This window comes from Mesoplodon mirus, assembly GCF_964341445.2.
Source record: "Mesoplodon mirus genome assembly, chromosome: 12".
Taxonomy (NCBI): Eukaryota; Metazoa; Chordata; class Mammalia; order Artiodactyla; family Ziphiidae; genus Mesoplodon; species Mesoplodon mirus.
Genome location: NC_138988.1, coordinates 39806911 through 39828169, shown reverse-complemented (window position 1 = coordinate 39828169; position 21259 = coordinate 39806911). Strand labels below are relative to the sequence as shown.

At 42.5% G+C, this 21259-nt stretch overlaps 1 protein-coding gene across 5 annotated transcripts in view; it reads left to right on the top strand.

Annotated features, from left to right (window-relative positions):
- Window positions 1–21259, top strand: part of LOC309813471 (uncharacterized protein) — an 87196-nt gene that overhangs the window by 36849 nt on the left and 29088 nt on the right. The window lies entirely within an intron of this gene.

Below are 21259 nucleotides of genomic sequence, written 5' to 3'. Positions count from 1 at the left end.
AATAGCCAGCACGTGGAAGCAACCTAAGTGTCCATCAACAGATGAATGGATAAAGAAGATGTGGCACATATATACAGTGGAGTATTAGCCATAAAAAGAAACGAAATTGAGTTATTTGTAGTGAGGTGGATGGACCTAGAGTCTGTCATACAGAGTGAAGTAAGTCAGAAAGAGAAAAACAAATACTGTATGCTAACACATATATATAGAATCCAAAAAAAAAAAGGTCATGAAGAACCTAGGGGCAAGACGAGAATAAAGACGCAGACCTACTAGAGAGGGGACTTGAGGATGAACGGACGGGGAGGGGGAATGGTAAGCTGGGACAAAGTGAGAGAGTGGCATGGACATATATACACTACTAAACGTAAAATAGATAGCTAGTGGGAAGCAGCCGCATAGCACAGGGAGATCAGCTCGGTGCTTTGTGACCACCTAGAGGGGTGGGATAGGGAGGGTGGGAGGGAGGGAGACGGAAGAGGGAAGAGATATGGGGACATATGTATATGTATAACCGATTCACTTTGTTATAAAGCAGAAACTAACACACCATTGTAAAGCAAGTATACTCCAATAAAGATGTTTAAAAAAGTCTTTGAGCACAGAGGGATATGTGGATGCGAAGGAGCATAGCTAATATGGGGGTGGTGAGGGAGGATTCTTGGTTGGAAAGCAGGTGTACATAGGGCATGAGGGAAACTAGTCATATGGCCCTTGAACATGTCGCAAAGGAATTTGGAGTAGGATGTGGGGTGGGGTTACCATGGAGTCCACTGAAGCAGTCCAGGGTGAGGGGATGAGAACTGAGGGTATTCGTGGTGTGTTGTATAATGTATGGAGAGGGTGATGACAGTGGGTATGCAGAAGGGACAGTGTGGCAGGTTGAATAAGGGTGGTACTTTTTTTTTCTTGGAGAGAATCACTGAATTTGAGAAGAGTGAAAATAAACTATAAATGTCATCAATTAAAAAAAATTTTAAACTGATTTTGTGCCTGCATGTACATGTGTTGCACTCCTGGAATGTTGGAAGGAGGGTCTGTGGTTCTGGCAGCTTGTTTCCACAAGGTGTCTTTGGGAGAGTCCATTTCTTACCTGTCTGGCTGGTGAAGAAGGCACATGTCCATTGCTGCCTTCAGAGGATGAGAGTAAACTTACCAAGTCCCACTAACCCAGCATTTAGTTTTAGACTTTTTTCCCAAATGCACAAGGTCCAACTTTGTTTCCCACCTTGATCTTCATTTACATACCTTTGGGCTGTAGAGCTTTTGCTGATTTTTAGGCCATGGTCATTAATTCACCTTTGTGTCTGTCTGTCTTGCACACACTGTAGAAGGTTGTAGTTCCATATTTTATAGTTGCTTTGACCATCCTCAAAAGTAAGCCTATGTTATGAAAGTATGGGCAGATGTGATTTTAGGGGGAGACTCAATAAATAACACCCTTTTTCTAAACCGAGGCTCATAACTAACAGAAATAGAGGAACGGCAGGCAGGTGGAGACTAAATGTCAACTTTATACTGATGGAGCTGTTGAAGAATATAACTTAGTGTGAGAACCTAATGCACCTGCCTTCTAACCCTGTGCTACCCAAGTTCAATACCTAGTCTCTTATAAGCCTCACTTAAAACAACAGCAACAACAAAATCTAAATAGTTGACAGGACCTATAAAATATCGCAGCATTCCCTCACATTCACAAAATTAGTCCCCAGCCCCTAGCAGATATAGCGGGGAAAATTTTGTCCCTAGAAACCTGTCAAAAGATACCGATACTCAGTTATACCTGTGGGAGGCTGAATAAGCTGGAAAATTCTTGATTCCGTTTTGCTGGGACTGAAATAATTCTATACCAGTTATGACTCTGAACTTGTAAGTCTGAACTCAGTTGGGAGAATCACCCATTAAGAGGTTAATTATGACTTACGTTCATTCTATCCAGAGGGACATCTACCTGTGTCTAGTCTTGTCTCTAGATAGTGGTATTTAAGACAATGCTGCCTTCGTGCAGTGTTAATTTACAGTAGTAGCGGCAGCCCCAACCAGATCTTTGAGATTTTTGAAATGTCTTTCTTTCTCATCCAGCATATTTAAATTATTTGATACCATTTCCCCTTTGGGTCCTGTGTTTCTGGCACCCCAGGACCGCCTTGAGGGTGGGCTCTAATGACACAGCTTCCCTAGCCCCCTGTGAGCAGTCCTCAGGGGCCACTGCCTTCTGCTGTGGAGTTGCTCATGCCCAGGACACCTGTCTCCTGTCGGGGGATGGGGGGTGGAGTTCCTTTCCCCGGCGTGTTTCAGTTGAGACTCATTCTCAGCAGTTTTTTTTTTTTTACCTGAATCTGCTGTCCTGAAGTTTGTTCTTCCAGGGACCCAGTGAGAATCAAGACCTTTGCTATGTTTTCCTCAAGATACTGTCCTCATCTTCTGAATGTGTCAGGTGAGGAGTAGCATTGCTTTTAGGCACTTCTCTTTGAGGGTTTTTCTCTCTACTGTTCCTGTACTCCTTTCCAGAAGGCTCATTGAGTTTCTAACATTTTATTGTTGGAGAAGGAAGACCCATAGGGCTGGCCCTTTGCTGGACTGTGGAAGGTGGGGAGGAAATGAAATTTGCCTCTCAGCTGTTTTCCAAGATGTCAACTTTCTCTTAAGAAAATATCTCTTCCATTGTTTTCATTCTTGCACTGCTCCTAATCTGATAGGGCAGGTTTCTAAAGCTCTGCTTTTCTTCCGGGTCTTTCTGAACATATGTGATTCTTCGAGACAATGTTCAGGCCTAGGCTTTTCTCATTATCTTTTCAATTTCTGTGGCTGTGGTCATCTCATTGAATGTTTTTTCTACTTCAGTCTAAGAAGATGGCATGTTTTGGTGGTAACAGGGCACTGTTTCTTTTTTGTTATAAATAAAACCTACCACTCTTACAATTGAAGCTGCAGTGTAAATCTCAGAACTGTAAAACCATGGCCAGAGTTTTTGAAAAACAGACCATCAGGCGGGGAGTGACCCTTAATCCATGTAGAAAAAAAATGCATGCGTTCCTCCAATTTTGTCCTTTGGCCTTGAGTATGGCTGAGAACATAAGGGATGGAATCTGGGACAATCTTTCCATGCTGCCTGCTAGGCTAGTACTAAAGTTCGGAGCTTACACACTTGTGTTCTTAGCATATGTGGAACTTAATTGTGACTTAAAGCCCCTGGCCTGTCGAACTAGCTAAAAAGCATAGTAAAGGGCCAAATAATTGTTTTGCCTCTGATGTTTAAAAGGCCTGTAGAGGGAAAGACTTCCCCAAAGTCAAATCTGTGCCTCAGCAAGGCTGCCTCACTGAGATCCCCTCTGCTGCTTAGGGTCTTCAGATGCCCCACAAGGCTATGGGTGTGTGCTAATGAAACCGTGTGAAACCGTGCACCTCAGATTGGGACTTGAACCCACGTGCCGGGACTCAAACCCACGTGCCGGGACTCAAACCCAGCCTAAATCCAGAATGGGACGTGCGGCCAGGACTCGAACCTGGCCAAAACCCTAATTGGGACTTGAACCCATGGAGCCGGAGTCACCTGGCCAAAACCCACAGTCTTCCAACTGAGATCATACACCTGGTTTCAGGACTTAATGAAGCTCAGGTTCTTGATGTCTCATCGCAGAAAGAATTCAGTGAGAGACAAAGTGATAGGTAGTAAGTGGATTTATTTAGAGAGAAACACTCCACAGACAAGAGTGTGGGCCATCTCAGAAGGTGAGAAAGGCACCAGAGTATGAGGTTGTCAGTTTTTATAGGGGTGGGTAATTTCATAGGCTAATGAGTGGGAGGAATGTTCCAGCTATTTCAGGAAGGGGTGGGGATTTCCAGGAATTGGGCCACCACCCACTTTTTGATCCTTTTGGTCGGTCTTGGAACTGTCATGGCGCCTGTGGGTGTGTCATTTAGCTTGCTGCTGTGTTACAGTGAGCATATGCGGAGGCTCAAGGTCCAGTGGAAGTTGACTTGTCCTCCAATGGGTCCTCTTGGACCCATTTGGTTCTAATCAGTTTATGTCATGTCCTCGGGCTACGTCATTCTTTCAAAGGTTGTGCCCTGCCTCCTTCCCTCCTGTTTCACTAAGGCCAAGGCCAGTGTTGGCCTTACATTCAACATGGCTAACTTGAAAAGCATTTGAAGTGCCTCAAATACTGGTCCCATCATAGCCTCAACTTACATGTGATGTTATGATCCCCACATTTCCTTACCTGGTCTCTTTTTTTTACATTCTCTGACAAATCATCAGATCCTAACATTCCTTTGAATAAATCTTATTCCTCCACCCCTGCCAGGGCAGCGCCTACTCCTGTAAAACTTCCAACACAGAGTAGCAGAATCTGTGGCTAAGTGGTTCTCGAAATAAGGGAGGAGGAAGGAGCCATGCTACAATTGCCTGGCTCTCTGTCCCTGAAGCTTCAGCCAGGAGAGCAGAGGTGTGCCGAGGCCAGGAGTGTTCAGGGGAAATCCTTCCTCGTGGACCCAGGGGATCAGGCCAAGAAGCATTTATTTTCTAATAGTATGAAAATAACATACAGACAAGTTGCAACCTGTATGTTTGGGAATTAGTCAAGAGCTTGGCTTCAAGAAGAAAATAATTTCAATTTGGGATGTGGTGAGTTTTCAGTGATAGTACATTCAAGCAGAACTAGCTTGTTGGTGATTGAGTAAGGTTAGTTTTGGGAGTTGTCAAAGAGGGGATGGTTGGAAATATGTGTGGACTTAAAAATTATTCACGGGCTTCCCTGGTGGCGCAGTGGTTGAGAGTCCACCTGCCGATGCAGGGGACACGGGTTCGTGCCCCGGCCCGGGAAGATCCCACATGCCGCGGAGCGGCTGGGCCCGTGACCATGGCCGCTGAGCCTGCACGTCCCGCAACAGGAGAGGCCACATCAGTGAGAGGCCCGCGTACCGCAAAAAAAAAAAAAAATTATTCACAACCTAAAAGTTATGTTTCATTCGGTAGGAATTTTTAGGACCTCAGGCCTAGGAGGCAGCATCTCAAGTAACACTGGGAAAACTGCTCCAAGGAGGCGAGGCAGGGAGCCAGGTTATATAGACGTTTTGTAACAAAGGGCAGGTAGTCGGGAACATCAAAAGATTATTGTTAATTAAAGAAAACCAGATATCCCAAGTTAAGGAATTTAGCGCTTTTCTATGTACAGGAAGATGCAAGAGTCTGGGCTCACGGAAATCATTCCTGTGTTAGGCACCTCAGCTATCTGGGGCCAGTATCCTGTATTTTCACATCCTGAGTTCCCTCAGAGCTCACCAGCTCTCACTGGAGGGCTGCAAGTGCAGATGACTGTGACATCCTTTGTTTACTGATATGGCAGGAAATATTCCATTTCTCATATGTCTGAAGAATTGACCATGGGAGAAAATGCAGACAGAAAACAGGCCAAGAACCAATCCTCCCCTTGTCAAAGAATAATTTTAAAACTTTTACTTTATACAAGGGAAAATGATTGATTGATTGATTGATTGATTGATTTAATCCAGCAAAAGCGAAAACAGGATTTCTATAAGAGAAAAAGTAGAGAGGGAAGAAGGAAAATTGCAGATAGTGTTACCGAGTCCAAGCTCGGTCTGCTCACCACACGACAGGCCAGTAAATCGGAGAGGAGGTGTTGAGGCAAGAAATACGACTTTATTCAGAAAGCCAGCAGACTAAAGTCTCAAAATAACCATCTTATGGGGTTTTGGATGCCAGTTTCTTTTCTAGCACAGAGAGGGGGAGGAGATGAGGAAGTAAAGTAAAAAGACATACGTTTTGCAAATATCCCCTGTAATGGCCAGCCTCAGGAAGGGGATGTGTTAATTTCTTCTTTCTTGCAGCCATCCACAGGTGGAACAGGGTCCGGATGTTTCCCTGAGCAAAGGCACTTTGGTTTAACGTTCAGTCAGAGGGGCAGGGTTCCTGAGGCAGGCCATTATGTATAGACAGTATCCTTTTAGGGAACAAAAGCAATGGGAAGCAAAGGTTAAACTAAAAGAAACAGATCCAACATGTTGTCAGATTTGGCTCTTCCCTGTTACAGTAGTTTGAAAATTGTGCCTTTTGTTTTCTGTGGATAAGCTGCTGATTAGCTAGCAGCCAACAAAGAAGCCAGTTACGGCATTCTGCCCTGGAGCAAGTGGATGGATTACTAAATAATACAACTTCACTTGGTTGTAGTTTCTCCAGAAGACCTTAGAAGATTAGCTCATGTGTATGTGTCAGGCGGTCTCTGGATAAATACTGTCTATCAATATCCTTTGTAAGCACCTTCATCATAGTTCTGCCAGGTCTGTACTATTTCCCTTATCAGAATTTCTGAACTTCTCCTTTTAGTCAGCTTCAGCTCTGATCCAAATTGGCCCTGAGGACTTTGTGTCCTTCTGAGGCAGTAACATGAATTGAATGTTGTGTGAGGGGAATGGCTGTTTAACAGTATTTAGACCCCTGAATATTAAACAGCAGAAGATGGCAAAAAGAGCAAGGGAATCCTAAATACTATTAAACATATTTGGAACCCATTTCATATCCAACTTACTCACTGATCTGTTTAATCAGGAGAATAAGTCCCAAGGATTGGTTTAGTCAAGTTTAGCTAATGAAGTGGCTTTCTTTCTCAATTGATTAATTGATTGTTTTACTTCTGTAATATAAGCCCTGGTATTAAAAAAATGTGTTAGCAGCTGCACAGTCCCCATTTTAGCAGGTCAGTATGTAGTTGAAGACTGTCCTAGCCAGTTAATTTATTGTAGTCTATTGGGCCTCCAAGGTTTGAAATACCTTAATTTGCTGGGGGTTTTTTTGTTTCTTTTTTCTTTTTTTTGGCCACGCCATGTGGCATGTGGGATCTTAGTTCCCCAACCAGGCATCGAACCCACGCCCCCTTCAGTGGAAGCACGGAGTCTTAACCACTGGACCGCTGGGGAAGTCCCTTAATTTTCTGTTTGAATCATAGTTGAATTATGAGTCACCTAGCCAGGGTAAAATGTCTTTGTACAAATCAGTGAAATCCAGTGTCTTTGGTCCCTTTTGATGAGTAACCATGTTGGTCTCTCAGTAACATGAGAGTAACCGAAGGTTTTGTTTTGAGTACTTGGAAAAGCTAGATAATAAATTGAGGAGTTGGAAATTGGCAGTGAAGGACAAAAAAAAAATTAACATAAAAGGAAAGAGAAAAGAAAAGGAGAAAGAGACAAATAATAAAATATAAGGGAGGAAACTGTCTACCAATAGTATTATCTTCTTGATTGGTAAATAGCAAAAGGAAACTGTCTGTTTCTAGGAGCCATCTGCTTCTGGAGGCCCTTTAGTGAGCCTCAAAGTTGGATCACTACGTGTTTAAACTGGGAAGTTTATATCCTTGGTTATATGTCTAATAGCTTAAGAACAGTATTTGTGATTAAGATCACCTGAAATAGTCCTTTCCAGTGAGGTTCTAAGACTGACTGATTGTTCCTAAGTGTTCCCACCTTATCAAAGAAGAGACACTGATGTATCTTGGTGTGTTTGTGTCCTCCTGTTTCTAATAGGCCAACCTTTACCCAAGGTGACCAAAGCAGACATCTCAGTAGCACTCCCAGGGGGAGCCAGATGCTAAATGGGACTTATCCTTTTATAAAATAGGTGTTACAGCCAGCCCCAATCTAACATGTCTAACAGCATTAAATCTTTCTCACTGCATCTATAGAAAAGACAAAGCTTTAAAACTTAAGTTGTTCAAGAGTAATTTTTTGCTTCTTACCTTATAACCTAGTCACCAAGGCCATTAAATTTTTAGGTAAAATTTTTTTCCTGATTTCTAGCTTTAGGAAAAAATAATCCTAAAGAGTCAACATTAAGAAATTAAAATTTTTTAATATATATGTAAAAATATACATATGTGTGTATATGTGAGCACTTGATACAGCAGTATTCTTTCTAAAAAACAATTAGAATAAGATCTTATTCCATTAGATTTTTTTTTTTTTTTTTTGTGGTACGCGGGCCTCTCACTGTTGTGGCCTCTTCCATTGCAGAGCACAGGCTCCGGACGCGCAGGCTCAGCGGCCATGGCTCACAGGCCCAGCCGCTCTGCGGCATGTGGGATCTTCCCGGACCGGGGCACGAACCCGTGTCCCCTGCATCAGCAGGCGGACTCTCAACCACTGCGCCACCAGGGAAGCCCCCCATTAGATTTTTTTTTTTTTTTTTTTTTTTTTGCTGTACGCGGGCCTCTCACTGCTGTGGCCTCTCCCGTTGCGGAGCACAGGCTCCGGACACACAGGCTCCGCGGCCATGGCTCGCGGGCCCAGCCGCTCCGCGGCATGTGGGATCTTCCGGGATCGGGGCACGAACCCGCGTCCCCTGCATCGGCAGGCGGACTCTCAACCACTGCGCCACCAGGGAAGCCCCCCATTAGATTTTAAGATACCTCCTAATCTTATTTATTAATTCCCTTCAGAGGCAGACAAGGAGTATTTGTTTATTTGCTCCAAATTTTTATATTTATAAAGTGGAAAGTTTTATCAACTTCTGAACAAGTTAGAATAGTTCACTGTGACAAGAGCAGAATCTGTAGAAATAAGTTCTGTTATCTACCTCAAATGCTGATTACTTACATCACAGTCAGGTCCTTCTGAGTGGTTTTAGGGTTGTATTCTGAATTTGGCACAAAGTGTGTACTGTCAGCAGGACTTCTGTGTCAGATTCATACATCACCAAGATCACACTACACAGTGCTTAGATTACACCACCGGAATGAGAAAGAGACATCATTATGTAAAACATGCTGGGACTTTTTTTTTTTTTTAATGTTTATAGACTTTGTATTTGAAATCTCACCATATAGCTTCAAGATGATATTAATGTAGCTCTAGAATTAATTCATATTAGAATATTTAAAATGCAAAGGAGCAAAGCTGAATTTACTTGTTGGCACTGTGCTTAGTTTGAGTTCACTGTATAAATAGTACCTAGATAATCTGGTGAGCAAACCTTATTTCCGAGGCAACTCCACCAGAGTGAACCTAGAATAGGAGAATTATTTGAGAGTCAGTGATGCTTTTGTTTAAATGTTTTGACTAGTTGTTAGAGACATAGTCCACTATGGGCCCTGAGCATCCCTATACATTCTGGCTGAGTGTTCCCAACTGCAAGAATTACCCATTTCTGCTACTGAGAAGTACCTGTAGTGGGTCATATAGGCAACTAAGTAGGTCAGAGTGACCACCACATAACTGCTCGTCTCCAGGGGAGGGATTCTGACTTACTTACTGCTTGCTACAGTGTTTGCTGCTTGCTCAAATGAGCTGTGCCCTTGTCCCTGGGTTCCTCTCTTGTAATGGAACCCACGGTGTGTGTAGCTGTTACCTGGTCCTCCACATTGCCCTGTGGGCATCGGGGCTTAAGGAACCAGAGCAAATAACCTGAGATTCTGGATATTACTTTTGCTGAGAGTAATAAACTCTTATCTCTGATTCAGTTTTGTGACTTAACATCAGTATTTTTGAAAGTAGGGTAAAATCCATGGCTCTTCACAATTCTTGACAATAGTTACCCTGAAAGTAGGAAAGGGGAAGATTAAAATAGAGGAAATGGCATGAATATTCACAAAATGAATAGATAATAAGCCCCTGATTGAGATTATTTGTTTTAAAAACACTGATAGACATTTCTGTCTAGCTTTGAATCACCATCTCTGCTGACAACTGCTAAAACAAATATTTTCCGTGGGAAAAAAAAAGTACACTTAAAATACCTTCACACTCACTTTTTTTTTTAAATAAATTAATTAATTATTGGCTGTGTTGGGTCTTCACTGCTGCGCACGGGCTTTCTCTAGTTGTGGTGTGTGGGCTTCTCATTGCGGTGGCTTCTCTTATTGTGGAGAACAGGCTCTAGGCACACGGGCTCAGTAGTTGTGGCTCGCGGGCTTAGTTGCTCCGCAGCATGTGGGATCTTCCCAGACCATGGCTCGAACCCGTGACCCCTGCATTGGCAGGCGGATTCTTAACCACTGCGCCAGCAGGGAAGTCCCCCACACTCACTTTTTAGATGAAATGTATATTGTTTTCTTTTGCCGTTAATCTTGTAAACTGAACTTTTGATCCCCTGAACTCCACTCCTGTCATTAGCCGTCAAATTTCCAAAAGACTCAGGCATAATTCTTGGTTCCTTTCTTTGCTTCATTCCCCTCAACAATCTGTTAGCCAACCTTTTGGTTTTAACCTTCAACTGTATCCTGAATCTAATCTCTTCTTACCATTTCCTAGCCCAAGTCAGCCTCATCTCTACATGGATTATCTATTCTTACCCTTCTGTGGCTTATTTTTCATACAACCACCAGATTCATCTTTTTAATGCATAAAGCAGTTCACATCACTCCTCTGCCTAAAGAAACTGCCATGTTTTCCCATTCTACTGAGAACAAAATCCAAACTTCTCACCATGGCCCTTAAAATACTGTGTGACTTGGCCTTTGCTGACCTGTGTGCCTTCACAAACCACTCTCCCCTCACTCCTACCATTCCACTACCTTGTTCCCACCTCAAGGCCCCCGCAGGAAGTGCTCACTGCCTGAAAGCTCATCTCCCCAATATTTGCTTGATTCACTCCTTGGCCTTGTGTCATCTCCTCAGAGAGGCCTGGCCAGACTTTACTATCTAAAGTAAAACCCTTTCTCATCATTCTCTTTCCCATTACCCTTTTCTGTTTTTATTCTGAGAACTTGCACCTAACTTTGTTGCTTTAGCCCACCCTTTATTCTGGCCTTACTAGAGAAGAGAGCAGAATCTGGCTAGCAACCCTCCAGCCGTATCACTAGCTTCCTCTCTATATGTGTGGATGTGTGTCTGTGTGTGTGTGGATGTATGACTAGAAATCTACTGAACACAATTAGTAAGATTGCAGAGTGCTTCAGAGGAGAAATGGTGGTTTCCCTGAGCCAAGTAAAGAGGACCCCAAAAGCCCGACTTGCAGATACAGGATAGTGCCTGCAGGAGAGGGAGATTGGCATATCCCTCCCCTACTGATTCCTTGAATCTCAGGGCCTGGTGTTGTCCTGGTCAAAAGAGGCGTGCAATGAGAGAGTTTGCGTGAAACCTTGACATGTTATCTCCTGGAATTTGGGGCTTATGTGACCATAGAACCTTCTGCCTTCTGTCTACTTGGAGAACCTGCCCACAGCAAGGAAAAAGAGGGAGTTACCCTCACCCTGCCTCCCTAACTGTAACAAATCCCAACCCTAGTCCCTAACCTTACCCTAAATCTTATTTCCTAAGCCCCTAACCCTATCACTGACAGTGATCTAACTTATTTGACTTGTAACCTAACCCTAGCTCTTCAGACCCTGACCCTGACTCAGTCTCTTCTGAAGCTGACCTTGAAACCATGATGCTTGTCCTTAAACTCAAGTCCTAAACCTTAGGCCCTTGGTGCAGCCCTAGCATCTAACCCCACCCCAGTCCCTAACCACCACCCAAATATCTGACCCTTGATTTGGACACTTTTGATCCCTGACCACCACTCTAACCTTAATATCTCTGATACAAATTTCCAACCCTAACCCAAGCCCTAGCCCCTAAACTCATAACCCTTTAACCCTAGACTTTGTTTCTAGATTCTGAGCCACTGACATCCTCTAACCTCCTAATCCCAACCTCTAATCCCTAAACACCAACCCATAAATTCTAACCTCTGATTCTGGAACCCTAGACTCCCAACCCTGACTCCACAAATGACAAGCCAGTACTTCAGTCAGCTATGAGCCACAGATAAGGGGAGTTGTAGCAACTCAGATTATGCACAAGTCAGATGACACAGTGAATGAAGGCCAGCAAATTAATCCACCCAACACTGAACATGAGACAATAGGAACCCTAGAAAGCCAGAAAAACTTCCCTAAATACAGGATATGATGGATAACAGCAAGCCTGAACAAACCTCCAAGTCTCAGAAGACGGGCAGTGAAAGTCCCAGTCATTGTGGCCACACCTCTATGTCCCAACACAGCAACCTCACTCAGCAAGTCATCCCAACCTTCCCAAGATGGAAGAGAATAGTCCTTAGTAAGTTGCAAAGCTCTCAGTCATGAGATGGGTGGCTCAGTAAAGCCCTGCCCTAGGGCACAGCAAAAGAAACCTCAGCAACATAATAACCACCATGACCCAGGAAATAAGTTAGCCAGCATTGCCACCATCACCCCGTCTCCCTCGCACAATCATCTGGACTCCAGGAGAAGCCCTAGCAGACCAGCTAGCAACCCAGCTGAACAGGAGACAGGAACCCTATGTGAAACGAGCTCCTTCCCCAACTCATTAGGGAAAATAAAACAATCCAATTTTAAAATGGGCAAAGGACCTGAATAGACTTTTTTTTTTAATTTTACTTTAACACATACATATTTTTATTACAAGGATGTGATCAATAAAATGTTTTTCAAACAAAAAGTATTACATTTGGATAACATTTTATGGGGAAGTGGAATATAAATATAAGTTATAAAAGAACAGTGTAGAATTACCAAATTTTAAAGAGCTCATTCATGTAATTTTATTTTTAAAAATTTTTGAATTTTAATTAATTTTTTATACAGCAAGAATAGACATTTTTCCAAAGAAGATATATGAATGGTCAACAGGTACATGAAAAGATGTTCAACATCACTAATCATAAGGGAAGTGCAAATCAAAACAACAATGAAATATCGTCTCACACCTGTTAGAATAGCTGTTATTGAAAAGATAAGAGATAGTAAATGCTGGCAAGGATGTAGAGAAAAGGGAATCCTTGTGCACTGTTAGTGGGATGGTAAATTGGTATAGCCACTACAGAAAACAATGTGAATATTCCTCAGAGAGTTAATAGAACTATCGTATAATCTAACAATTCTGCTTCTGGGAATATTTGCAAAGGAAACGAAAACACTATGTTGAACAGATATCTGCACCCCCATGTTCATAGCAGCATTATTTACAATAGCCAAGACAAGGAAACAACCTAAGTGTTCATTAATGAATGAATGGATAAAGAAGTTGTGAGACTGTGTGTGTGTGTGTGTGTATGAATAATTCAGCCACAAAAAAAGAAGGGAACCCTGCCATTTGCAACAACATGGATGGACCTTGAGGACATTATGCTAAGTGAAATACGTCAGACAGAGAAAGACAAATACTGCATGATCTCATATGTGAGATCTAAAAAACAAACACACACAACAAATTCATAGAAAAAGAGAATCATTTACTGAAGAAGCAAATCAATGAGTTTGATCGTAGCTATTGGTTCCCTCCAGCACTAGCATTCTCCTCTAAAGGGATATAAAGGCATTCGTGTTTCACTTGATCATCTGGGGATTCAGTAAGCTCTTTAACGGTAAGTTCAGGATTTTTCCTGCAAGGGAAATATATGCTTAGATAAATCAAATTTGGGGAAATTAAGAGAAAAACTACCATACTGGTAACTATACCCATAGTCCAGCAAGAGGAATGCTGAGCAATTATTCTACGAATTAAGGCAGTCTAGAGACATCCTAGACATTGAAGAAGAACAAAAGCACAAAATGGAGTGGAATGAGAAGAGGAGAGCTATGGGTGTGGATGCTTATGTGAGTCTTTGGACCCCAGAAGAGCCTATAGGAACTTCCATGGGGCAGAAAAGGTGGAGGATAGACAGTGGAGTTGACATGAAGCAGAGTCTGGTCAGAGGCACATAGACTGTTATTTGAGGCATAGAAAGTGATGTAAAAGAATAGTCTAGAACTGACCCTCCAGGTTCAAGACTCAGCCCTGCCAGTCCCTAGCTCTGTGGCCTTGGGTAAGTCACATCTCCCTCTTGACCTCTGCATCTCTGAATATGAAATGCAGCTAATAGCAACATCTTCCTCATGGTGGGGGCTGTGAGAAACACAGGAGAGGAGGTGCAGGCAAAGCATGTGACAGTGCAGGACACATGGTTGACTATCAGTCAGTGATAATTGTTAGTCCCCCTGTGGGAGATACCATATTCTTTATGATCTGGTCAAGAACAGAGTTTCTGGGGGAGGGCGGGGAGGGATAAATTGGGGGATTGGGATTGACACATACACACTACTATATATAAAATTGCTAACTAATAAGGACCTACTGTATAGCACAGGGAACTCTGCACAATACTCTGTAATGGCCTATATGGGAGAAAAATCTAAAAAAGGGTGGATATATGTATATGTATAACAGATTCACTTTGCTGTACGCCTGAAATTAACACAACATTGTAAAGCAACTATACTCCAATAAAAATTTAAAAAAAAACAAAAAACAGAAACTGGAAAAAAAAAACAGTTTCTGTTTTGCTTTGGTGAAGGACTGTGGGGCCGCTATTCATTCGTTCATTCATCCATTCATTCCCTTTCTCCTTACACCATAGCCAGACATTTTAATGAGTTCAGTGCATATCATTTTGTTTACATGTGTTTGTGCAAAATATATATTTGTGTTTGTTTATTTTTAACTTATGTTACAATGTTGTGTTACTTGTATTAGTCCGTCCCTTGCTTTTTCTCTCAGTGCAATGTTTTGATATCTACAATATTGCTAAATATGCATCTGATTTATTCTGAAAGCTGCATAGAACTCTATGCAGCTCTAACCTTGATTTCTTGACTAGTCTCACCCAGACTGCCCCCAAACCTGCCACCTGCCACCATGAATAACTCTGTGGTAAACAAGTATGTTACTTTACAAGTATGAGAGAATTTCTTTGTGGTAAATGCTAGACCATCAGATACATATATATTTAATTACTTACTTTGCATCAGAAGTGGTAGATTGCTCCTCAGAGTGACTGTAACAGTCTTCCCTATCACCACAGATAGTGAAAATACAGATATTTTCAACGCATCATCAGCATTGGACATTACCCAGCCTTTTGATTTTTGCTATAACAGGTGCAAATTGGTATCTGATTGTTTTAGTTTGAATTTGTCTGGTTATCCATGAGCTTTTGAACATCCTTCATATGCTAATTAGTCTTTTATCTTTATTATTCTATAAAACCATGGCCTCTGCCTATTTTTCTATTGGTTTGTTGTGTATTTTCTTATTGCTTTTTTGCATATACATTCCACATATTAGCTTGTTGTTTTTAGGTGTGACAAATACCTCCTCTTGTTCTGCCAGCTGTCTACTAACTTATCCATAGTGTCCTTCATTTATCAAGGATCTTCAATCCAACTGGAATATTGATTGGGAATGAAATGAATTTTTAGAACAGTATAGAAACTAGCATAGTCATAATACTTAAATTATAATCTGTCTCTCCATTTATTCATATATTTTCTCTTTGGAAATCTTGAGTATTCTTATTCTTTTTATTTATTTATTTATTTTTTGGCTGCATTGGATCTTTGTTCCTGCACATGGGCTTTCTCTAGTTGCAGCGAACAGGGGCTACTCTTCGTTGTGTTGCACGGGCTTCTCATTGCGATGGCTTCTCTCGTTGCGGAGCACGGGCTCTAGGCGTGCGGGCTTCAGTAGTTGTGGCACGTGGGCTCAGTAGTTGCGGCTCGTGGGCTCTAGAGCGCAGGGTCAGTAGTCGTGGCACACGGGCTTAGTTGCTCCGCGGCATGTGGGATCTTCCTGGACCAGGGCTTAAATCCATTTCCCCTGCATTGACAGGCGGATTCTTAACCACTGTGCCAACAGGGAAGTCCCAGGAAAAGAGTCCTTTGAATCCCAAACTTTTACAGGCAATAAGCAGACTTCAAAAACTACTCAGCTACAAAATTGGGCTACCATATATGGAAAAGGAAAGATGACTCAGAAGACAGAACCAAAAGCCTAGAGAGTGAAGCCAAGAGTCATGAAGAATCTTTCCCAGGCCTTGACTCCTAATAATGCCAGTGTGTTCTCTATTGGATTTCAAATTTTCTGTGTAGAGGTGGTCCCTTGGTGTTTCCCACCACCCCAAACCACCTAATTTTTCCACTTTCTCCTTTTTTGAATGAGAGTGTCTATAATGTTATCCTATGCCTGCCCTACCTTTGTATTTCGGGAATGTAGGGGACAAAAATTTGAATACTTAGTTCTAAGATTTTCACAGCGAGATGAACTGAATCTAAAGAGCCTCACCTAGGCCTAATTAAACAACAAGATCCTATATTTTGAATGATGTTATAATGGGATAAGATACTTGGGGGTATTGGGAGATAGTGAGTGTATTTTTTTTTTTTTAGCAAGTGTATTTTGAATGTGGGAGAGAGGTAAATTATTAGGGGGTACAGGGTGTACTATGTCAGCTAGCCTTTAAGATGGCCCTCAATATTCCTTGTCCCATAGTATTCATGATTTTATGTAGTCCACTCCTGCATTGAATAGGGCTGACTTCTGTCACCAATACAATATTGTGGAAATGATGGTGCATAACTTCTGAAGCTAAATCATAAAACACTCCTTCTCAAGTCATTGGCTCTTAGAAAGCCAGCCACAATGTTAGGACACTCGAGAAGCCCTACAGATAGGTCTGTGTGGTGAAGTACTGAGGACTCCTGCAGTAGCCAGCACACATTTGCCAGCCTTATGAGTGAACCATCTTGAAAGTGGAACTTGGCTTCAGCCTCACAGGAGACTGAGACAGAACTACCTAGCCAAGCTGCACCTGAACTTCTAACTGCCAGAAACTGTGAGATAACAAAAGCTTGTTGTTGTTTTAAGCCACCCAATATTGGAATGATTTATTATACACAATTTTTAAAAGGCTAAAGAAAAGTCTAGAAGGGAGACTCTTCTGTCTTGAATGCAGTGTACAAGGTTGTTGACAGAATAACAATTATAATAGTTGATGACTTTGAACTCTTACAGTGTACCTGGCAGAATTCTAAGTATGTTTCATGTGTTGTGAAATGTAATACAACAGCTCTGTAAGAAGCCACAGGCGTAACTTGGGGAATATCACACTGCTAGTAAGAGGCAGAACTGATTTGAGTCTGATGGTTCTTTTTTTTTTTTTTTTTTTTTTTGGTACGCAGGCCTCTCACTGTTGCGGCCTCTCCCGTTGCAGAGCACAGGCGCCGGACGCGCAGGCTCAGCGGCCATGGCTCATGGGCCCAGCCGCTCCGCGGCATGTGGGATCTTCCTGGACTGGGGCACGAACCCGTGTCCCCTGCATCGGCAGGCGGACTCTCAACCACTGCGCCACCAGGGAAGCCCCTGATGGTTCTTTATATCAATCATGTAGTGAGTTCCTGCCTTGGAATATATTGCGTAGTTCCTTTTCCATGTTCACTACCTCTTAAATAATTGAGATGTTTAGGAGAACTGTCTGCTTCTTTATCCAGAAGCAAGAAATGGATCTGATTTGGAAGAAGCTTCCAAATAAACACTGGCAGGTACTACCAAAAGCAATCTACAGGTTTAATGTGATCCTTATCAAATGACCCATGACATTTTTCACAGAACTAGAACAAATAATCCTAAAATTCATATGGAACCATAAAAGATCCAGAATTGCCAAAGCAATCCTGAAGAAAAAGAACAAAGCAGGAGGCATAACCCTCCCAGACTTCAGACAATATTACAAGCTATAGTAATCAAAACGGCCTGGTGTTGGCACAAAAACAGACATATGGATCAATGGAACAGAATAGAGAGCCCAGAAATAAACCCACACACCTATGGTCAATTAATGTTCAACAAACAAGGCAAGAATATACAATGGGAAAAAGACAGTCTCTTCAGCAAGTGGCGCTGGGAAAGTTGGACAGCCACGTGTAAATCAGTGAAGTTAGAATACACCCTCTCACCATACACAAAAATAAACTCAAAATGGCTTAAAGACTTAAACTTAAGACATGACACTATAAAACTCCTAGAAGAGATCATAGGAAGAACATTCTCTGACATAAATCATACCAATGTTTTCTTAGGTCAGTCCCCCAAGGCAATAGAAATAAAAACTAAAATAAACAAATAGGACCTAATCAAACTTACAAGCCTTTGCACAGCAAAGGAAACCTACAGAATGGGAGAAAATATTTGCAAATGATGTGGCTGACAAGGGCTTAATTTCCAAAATATACAGACAGCTCATACAACTCAACAACAAAAAACCCAACAGCTGAATCCAAAAATGGGCAGAAGACCCTAAATAGACATTTCTCCAAAGAAGACATACAGATGGCCACTAGGCACATGAGAAGATGCTCAACATTGCTAATTATTAGAGAAATGCAAATCAAAACTACAATGAGGTATCATCTCACACCAGTCAGAATGGCCGTCAGTAAAGAGTCTACAAATAACAAATGCTGAAAAGGGGGTGAGAAAAAGGGAACCCTCCTACAATGTTGGTGGGAATGTAAGTTGGTGCAGCCACTATACTGGAAAACAGCATGGATGTTCCTCAGAAAACTAAAAATAGAATTAACATATGATCCAGCAAGCCCACTCCTGAGCATATATCCAGACAAAACTATAATTCAAGAAGATACATGCACCCCTATGTTCATAGCAGCACTATTCACAATAGTCAAGATACGGAAAAAACCTAAACATTCATCGACAGAGGAATAGGTAAAGAAGATGTGATACATTTATACAATGGAATACTACTCTGCTGTAAAAAAGAATGAAATAATGCCATTTTTAGCAACATGGGTGTAACTAGGGTTTATAATTACTAAGTGAAGTAAGTCAGAAAGAGAATGACAAGTACCATATTATATCACTTATATGTGGAATCTAAAATATGACAAATGAACCTATCTATGAAACAGAAACAGAATCATGGACATAGAGAACAGACTGATAGTTGCCAAGGGAGAGGGCGTCGGGGGAGGGATGGGGTGGGAGGTTGGGGTTAACAGACGTAACTATTATATATAGAATGGATAAACATCAATGTCCTACTATATAGCACAGGGAACTATATTCAATATCCTATGATAGGGACTTCCCTGGTGGCGCAGTGGTTAAGAATCCGCCTGCCAATGCAGGGGACACGGGTTCAATCTCTGGTCCAGGAAGATCCCACATGCCGGGGAGCAACTAAGCCCAGGCACCACAACTACTGAGCCTGCACTCTAGAGCCCGCGAGCCACAACTACTGAGCCCACATGCCACAACTACTGAAGACCGTGTGCCTAGAGCCTGTGCTCCACAACAAGAGAAGCCACCGCAGTGAGAAGCCCATGCACCACAATGAAGAGTAGACCCCGCTTGCTGCAACTAGAGAAAGCCCGTGTGCAGCCCGTGTGCAGCCCAACACAACCAAAAATAAATAAATTTATTTTAAAAATATATATATATCCTATGATAAACCATATGGAAAAGAATATTTTAAAATATATATGTATAGGGCTTCCCTGGTGGCGCAGTGGTTGAGAGTCCGCCTGCCAATGCAGGGGATACGGGTTCATGCCCCGGTCCGGGAAGATCCCACATGCCGCGGAGCGGCTAGGCCCGTGAGCCATGGATGCTGACCCTGCGCATCCGGAGCGGGAGAGGCCACAGCAGTGAGAGGCCTGCGTACCGCAAAAAAATATATATATGTATAACTGAATAACTTGATTGTACAGCAGAAATTAATGCAACATCGTAAGTCAACTATACTTCATTAAAAAAAAAACACTTGCAGAATGAAACAATGGCAGTAGGTGTGAAGAGTTCTTTGAACACGTGAAGTGTTACTCTCATTCTTTAGGGTACTATGATCTGGTCAAGCCCAGCAGTCTGGTATCATGCATCTGGTGACCCTCCTCCAGATGCATCTTGCATTCATGGTGGATTTGGAGGGAAGTGTCAAAGTGTGGAATTGTTAGGATGAGGATGCTCTGGAGATCCTCACCATGCCTCAGGCCTATTTTTCCCTGGAAGCCTTTCTCACAAAGTATGGCCCATTGCTGATGGTAAGTGAACCCTGAATCCTGAGGGGGCCCACAAAACAAAATGCCTGCTGCCTTGATGAACGTTGTGGCCCTATTACATCATGATCTGTCTTCTTGGAGTTATTCTTATCACATACCCTGAGGGTCACAGTATACCAATGAATGTTGGCCATGCAAACCTCCATTACCATCTTGGCCTCTGATCTGCTTCAAGTACATTTCCCCAGTCATTCTTCTAAAAAAATTTTTCTCTGAATTATTTCATACCTATGTCTCTTCTTTCAAGTGTGTATTATTGTATAGTACATGAACTTGGACATGGACTATGTGTGGACAAGGCAGTATGGTTTTGGGGACACACTGAGATAAAACAATAGTATTGATGTACCAATGAGTGAGTAATTATCCTTGAGAAGAGTGCTTTGGTGCTTAGAAAGTTTTATTTCTTGGGATTTTCCCAGCAACTTCGTGAGGCAGACTGGTCAGAGTTGTTTTTTTGTTTTTTGTTTTTGGCGGCATTGGGTCTTCTTTGTTGTACGTGGGCTTTCTCTAGTTGTGGCAAGCGGGGGGCTACTCTTCGTTGCAGTGCACGGGCTTCTGCATGGTGGTGGCTTCTCTTGTTCCAGAGCACGGGCTCTAGGCACGCGGGCTTCAGTAGTTGTGGCACCTAGGTTTAGTAGTTGTGCATGGGCTCTAGGACGTGCAGGCTTCAGTAGTTGTGGCGGGTGGGCTCTAGAGCACAGGCTCAGTAGTTGTGGCGCACAGGCTTTGTTGCTTTGTGGCATGTGGGATCTTCGTGGGCCAGGAATCAAACCCATGTCCCCTGCACTGGCAGGCAGATTCTTAACCACTGCGCCACCAGGGAAGTCCCTGGTCAGAGATTTTAATCTCCATTATGTGATTAAAGAACTAGTAACATATCTTGCAGCTGACAGTACTGTCTCCTATATAGTTTAGGATTTCATGTCTCTTTCCATTGACATGATAGTGATGCTTTGGTTTCAGGTAGGCAATTGTGAAGGTGACATCTACACATGGACAGGGCCTGAGTTAAGGAAAGTTTCTAAAGTTAATGCATTTAGGGACTTCCCTGGTGGCGCAGTGGTTAAGAATCTGCCTCCCAGTGCAGGGGACACGGGTTCGATCCCTGGACAGGGAACTAGATCCCACATGCATGCCGCAACTAAGAGTTCGCATGCTGCAACTATGGAGCCCTCGAATCGCAACTAAGGAGCCCTCGAATCACAACTAAGGAGCATACATGCTGCATGCAACTAAGACCCGGCACAACCAAAATAAATAAATTAAATAAATTAAAAAAAATACCTTGGTTGTTTAGTGCAGCATTAGTTGTAATTACTGTTTAAATTACTAGGGTATAGGGCTTCCCTGGTGGCGCAGTGGTTGAGAGT